The sequence below is a fragment of the Teleopsis dalmanni genome, chromosome 1 (assembly GCF_002237135.1).
Source record: "Teleopsis dalmanni isolate 2A chromosome 1, ASM223713v2, whole genome shotgun sequence".
NCBI classification, from domain to species: domain Eukaryota; kingdom Metazoa; phylum Arthropoda; class Insecta; order Diptera; family Diopsidae; genus Teleopsis; species Teleopsis dalmanni.
This window is the reverse complement of record NC_051846.1, coordinates 221918201-221923999: the sequence shown is the minus strand read 5'-3', so window position 1 is coordinate 221923999 and position 5799 is coordinate 221918201.

The window sequence follows — 5799 nt, the reverse complement described above, 5'->3', positions numbered from 1 at the left end:
CAATAGAGTTTACAATAAACTTTATTTTATTATCATATAAAGAGATTTTATCTTGAGCAATATAATTCTTAACAAAAATCTTAACAATTTCCGAAGGCGCCGGGATATAAAGTATTAACGTATTTATAATTATTCAACGCACATGTCGAAGACGCAAATATATAAAGTATTTAAAATTTAATTTAGTCAAATCACAGATCGAAGACGCAGGAATATAACTACGATTCCTCAGCGTATTTTGCATTTGTTCGAACCACAAGTCGGAGACGCAGGAATATAAAGTATTAACGTATTTATAATTATTCAACGCACATGTCGAAGACGCCAATATATAAAGCATTTAAAATTTAATTTAGTCAAAGCACAGATCGAAGACGCAGGAATATAACTACGATTTCTCAGCGTATTTTGCATTTGTTCGAACCACAAGTCGGAGACGCATGAATATAAAGTATTAACGTACTTATCATTATTCAACGCACATGTCGAAGACGCATATATATAAAGCATTTAAAATTTAATTTAGTCAAAGCACAGATCGAAGACGCAGGAATATAACTACGATTTCTCAGCGTATTTTGCATTTGTTCGAACCACAAGTCGGAGACGCATGAATATAAAGTATTAACGTACTTATCATTATTCAACGCACATGTCGAAGACGCAGATATATAAGTATTTAAAATTTAATTTAGTCAAAGCACAGATCGGAGACGCAGGAATATAACTACGATTTCTCAGCGTATGTAGCATTTGTTCGAACCACAAGTCGGAGACGCAGGAATATAAAGTATTAACGTATTTATCATTATTCAACGCACATGTCGAAGACGCAGATATATAAAGTATTTAAAATCTAATTTAGTCAAAGCACAGATCGAAGACGCAAATATATAAAGTATTTAAAATTTACTTTATCTTATCGTTTTCTCGGCTGCTCAGTTCTTCAGTACCTCGCTTCTTCTGGTGTCTGCCAAAGCCACGTGCCAGTTCATACCTTCACTGAGATTTCCCATAGGGTACTTCTGAAGCCTCCTATGAGATTTCTCTATCTGGCAACTTTTAAAGCTCCCAGATCGGTATCCTGGGCGCGCAATGGTCCAGCAACTATTATCCGCAACTGATATTAAAAAAAACGTTCACTCTGCTTTAGGATGATGTTCAAAAAAAAACGTTCACTCAGCTCTAGGATGATAAAAAAAACGTCCACTCTACTCGAGGTTGATATTCAAAAAAGAGACCGAATTCACATTTTTATCCCCTTTTATTCGATCTTGTCGACGCTTTTGATCCCGCTATCCTCAAGTTTGCATTTTTTTCCATATAAGTATTGTTTTTACTTGTTTACCATTTATGCCCATGCTTATTATTTTCTAAGTTTTTTTTTTTCTCTGTGCAGAATTGTTCTTGGCCGTTTACGGCTTGCTGTTGTGATGCATTTTTTTTTGTATAAGTTTTGTTTTTGCATGTTTACAATTTTTGCTCATGCTTATTTTTATTATTTGCATAAATACGTTAGGGCAGCGTGGTATTATGTAACCCTTATTTTTTTTTTCAGGGAAAAATAGGGTCGTTACACTCCCCCCTTTCTTTCAGAAAATGGAGTAAGTCGAGTCGTTCCATTTTTCGCAATCCTTACGAGCATCCATTTGCCATCAAGCAGTGCCTTGAAGCGGTGTCTTTGCAATTTGGCCCATCTTGCCACATCATATCCATGTCTTGCCAGTGTGTCTGCCGGGCATGTATCGGGCGATGGACCTTTGTTCTCGGTTATAAACGCATGGTTCATTACTGGGCTATCGTCTTCATTCTCGGTTGATGCCTTTAGAATGGTTTTTGCCGTAGGTGGAGTTGGTGGATATCCCCAATTAAAGGCTGTATGTAATGGGGAATGTGGTTCATCCCATTGTATAGGAGATGTTGTGACCAACAAGATGTCTTCATGTGGTGTCTCATGGTTTATCACGGGATGATTATATTCATGCTCCTTGGCTAGTTTTAGAATAGTTTTTGCCAGGGGTGGAGTTGGCGGATATCCCCAATTAAATTTTCCATAATGTGGGGACGATGGTTCATCCCACTTCGTCGGTGAGGTTGTGACCAGTAATATGTCTTCCAAAGAGGTATTGGTCTTAGACCTGCTATTCTCCTCATCATGTGCACCTTTTCCGGTATCAGCCTGACTGATCATGCTTTGCTGCACCTCGCGTCCCATAGCTTCGGTATCCGAATCTTCCCCGAAAAGTTCGATATACCGTAAATATAGTTTACGCTTTGTTGCTAGGTTTATCTTATTGTCTTGTCGTTTCATGGTGATGTTTACTTGTGTTTATTTATTTCACATTTGTCTGGATTCTACGATGCGGCATTCATTACACATGGAGAGCTATAGCATTTCAACGGTCAGGCGGATATATTGTTGTTAAGATTTTTTTTTTTTTTTTTTAAATATTAATATTCTATTTCATAATTCATTTCTTTCCATTATTCAATTGTTTTCTAACAAATTTAGCATACTTTAGTACAAACAATTTTCAGTAATAATTATTACCTACATCACATTATAGTGATCTTTATATTCTAGTATATATATAATATATTAATATTGAAATTATAATGTACTTATAAAGAGCTTATTTATTTTTACTTACTTATTTAATAATATGTTTTCATATATTATAATGTATTTCTAGCAACTCTCTTTACCACATTCTTTCTTACTGTCTTATAACGCCTATATACTCTATTAAGATTAGATTATACTGCATTTCTAACTAACTTATTTGATAGCTTATTTTTAATATAATATAATGTATTCATAACAATTCTGTTTTTTTTTTTTGAACTTATACGAGAACATATTATAGTGCATATATCCTATATTAATATTGATATTATAATATATTTATAACAATTATTATTCGATAATATATAATGCATGTATCCTATATTAATATTGATATTATAATATATTTATAACAATTCTTATTCGATAATATATAATGCATATATCCTATATTAATATTGATATTATAATATATTTATACCAACAATATTAGATATACCAATCGTCCACCCTGATTTATTTTCAATTGTAAGTGCAATATTTTCACCTTTTTCTTGTCTTTCTAAGAGAAATTATATTACCAACAGTATTAGATATACCAATCGTCCACCCGGATTTATTTTCAGTTGTAAGTGCAATATTTCCACCTTTTCCTTGTCTTTCTAAGAGAAATTATATTACCAACAGTATTAGATGTAAATGTATTGTTACGTAATCGCCTGCGTGATTATTCGTATCTCAGGATTTTGTAAAAAATGAAACGAATTATAAGGATTGGAGAAACTTACTTATATATTTTGTGTAATACAAAAAACTAGTATTTATTAGGAGTCAATTTAATAAAAATACAGCTTCACACCAAAACAAATTTCCAAACTAATTTTTTATATAAATATCAATTGACGTAATGTTTAAATAATATTTAAACATTTCGTTGCTACTCTGATGAAATTCGTAACATTGCCCTCCTCTTAAATCTGTTCGTCCCGAACAGGAATTACCACATCCTTGCAGTAAGGTGCCAGCCGTTCCAGATGCACCACTTTCATTCGAGCTCTGTGATGCCCCGACTGTTGAATTCGATAAACACCATCACATATCTTCGTTCCATCAAGGACAGGGGGCTCCAAACAAATATCATAACATCTTCATCATACACAAATTGCGAACACACACCGTTCTCATTCAAGATTTTCAATATTTGCTTACTTACTAATTGCAGAAATTCAATAAATCCTATATTTATTTACAAATTGCTTATCCTATACTTCTAGCTATTGGGTGGAGATTTTGAGTATCATCATCATCATTAACATTTTAGTTCCTGGTCAGTAGGAGCGGACTTCTGATAAATCGATGAATTTCATCTAATTGGTCCCGCTTACTTCCAGTGTAGTCACATGTCATCTTGCCGCAAAGTGGCGTTATTCCGAATTTTAAGTCCGCTTCGTCTGAGTCACCCTGATAAACCTCCATTTGCAAACAGCTGTCACTGTCATCAATGCTACTTACGTTAGACGCAACAAACTTGTCAATGCATTGAGTATGCCAATCAGGAATGTACTGATCAAAAAAACCGCACCATCAGATATATCAATATCAGTTGTATAATCCTCATTATTTGTTATATCCGAAACGAACAAGACATCTCTGACATCAGCATCAAATTTATTACCCGTAGCCAATACGTCATCTGTGGTATCCTCGTGAAACAAGACATTTCCATTAATTATCATGTTCTCATTATCTATGAGGTCGGCATCAACGTTTAATGGTATATCTTTATAAGATAACGTATCCGCGACCAACAAGCCCTCTGCGATCTCCGCATCGTATTTGATTTCCTGATTAATCCTGAAAACTTTATCAACTGCACTGCCAGCATCGATTTGAGTATCCGTAGCCAACATGCTATCAAAGACATCCGCGTTGGATGGAATATCAACAGCTAACATGTCATCTGCCTTAAATGGCATATTTGCCGGGGATATGTCATTTATGCCAATTGCTTCACATGGAATAACAACATCGCATGTGTAATCTACTTCAAATGGAATACCCTCAACATATATAACATAGCAGATGTTAATTTCAACTGATTCAGCTATACCAAAGCCGATTAACACGAAATTATAACTACCTAAGCCGAAATAGTCTTTCCTCCCTTTCTTTCTTCTCTTTTTTCTGTTTCTTTTTTCCCTATTCATTATTTGAATCAGTCTTCTTCTTCCTCTTATCTTCTCTCTTGTCTTCTCTCTTATCCTTCTTTCTTTTCTTCTCTTTCCTCTATTTCTTTTTACCTTCCTTCTTGTCTTCTTTCTTGTCTTTCTTCCTGCCTTCCCCTCTGTCTTTCCTTCTGTCTTCCTTCTTGTCTTTCTTCCTGCCTTCACTCCAGTTTTCATTTTCCGTACTTTTGCTGTAAAGGAACACATTATACCGGCAGCTTCGTACGTCAAAGAGCCGCTAACCGTTTCAGAGTATGTCTCCTTTGAGAACATTACGACCTGACGCTTAGTTTCCGGATCACGTATACCGTCTATTAAAGTGTCGACTTTACTCTTCACCATAATATCACTAGAGCTACCAATGTAAACCAAGTTACACAACCGTTCAATGTCGGCAGAGTACTTTCCAGGACTCTCGTCAACAAGCGGGGCTCTTGTTTCCAGTATTACCCTGTGTAATGGAGCCATAGAAACGTTACCGTACTTGCGCTCCAATGTATCCATTACAGCTTGGTAGATTTTATGTTGTTCGGGTGGAATTTGTTTTAAAACTTCTGCCGCACTACCTTTTAGTGCCACAATTAGTGATTCCGTTTTCTCACCAATATTCCAATTATTGGTTGCAGCCGCTATTTCAAATTTGAGTTTGAACACTTCAAAAGTCTCGCTCCCATCAAACGTCGGTGCTTGTAGTTTAACGCTACTAGTTTCACGAATGGCTGAAGATGACCCGCTTAGCTGCCTACTCTCAGCATGGCTTTCCAATTGAACCGTCTCACCTTTTGAGACCTGGACATTCTGATCAATCGGGTCCTTTCTTCTCGAGCACTCTTTTTGGACTTGTTGTAACTCCATCTTTAATTCGACAAAATTTTGGTCTAATGTCTGCGTGATTTTACTAAATTTTTGTTCCAACTTGCAAAAACCGTGCGCCTGTTCTTCTGAATTTTCCTCAAGCTTCTGCATCATTAAGTTCATGAATGCCATCATTTCACTATTCGTGTCAGG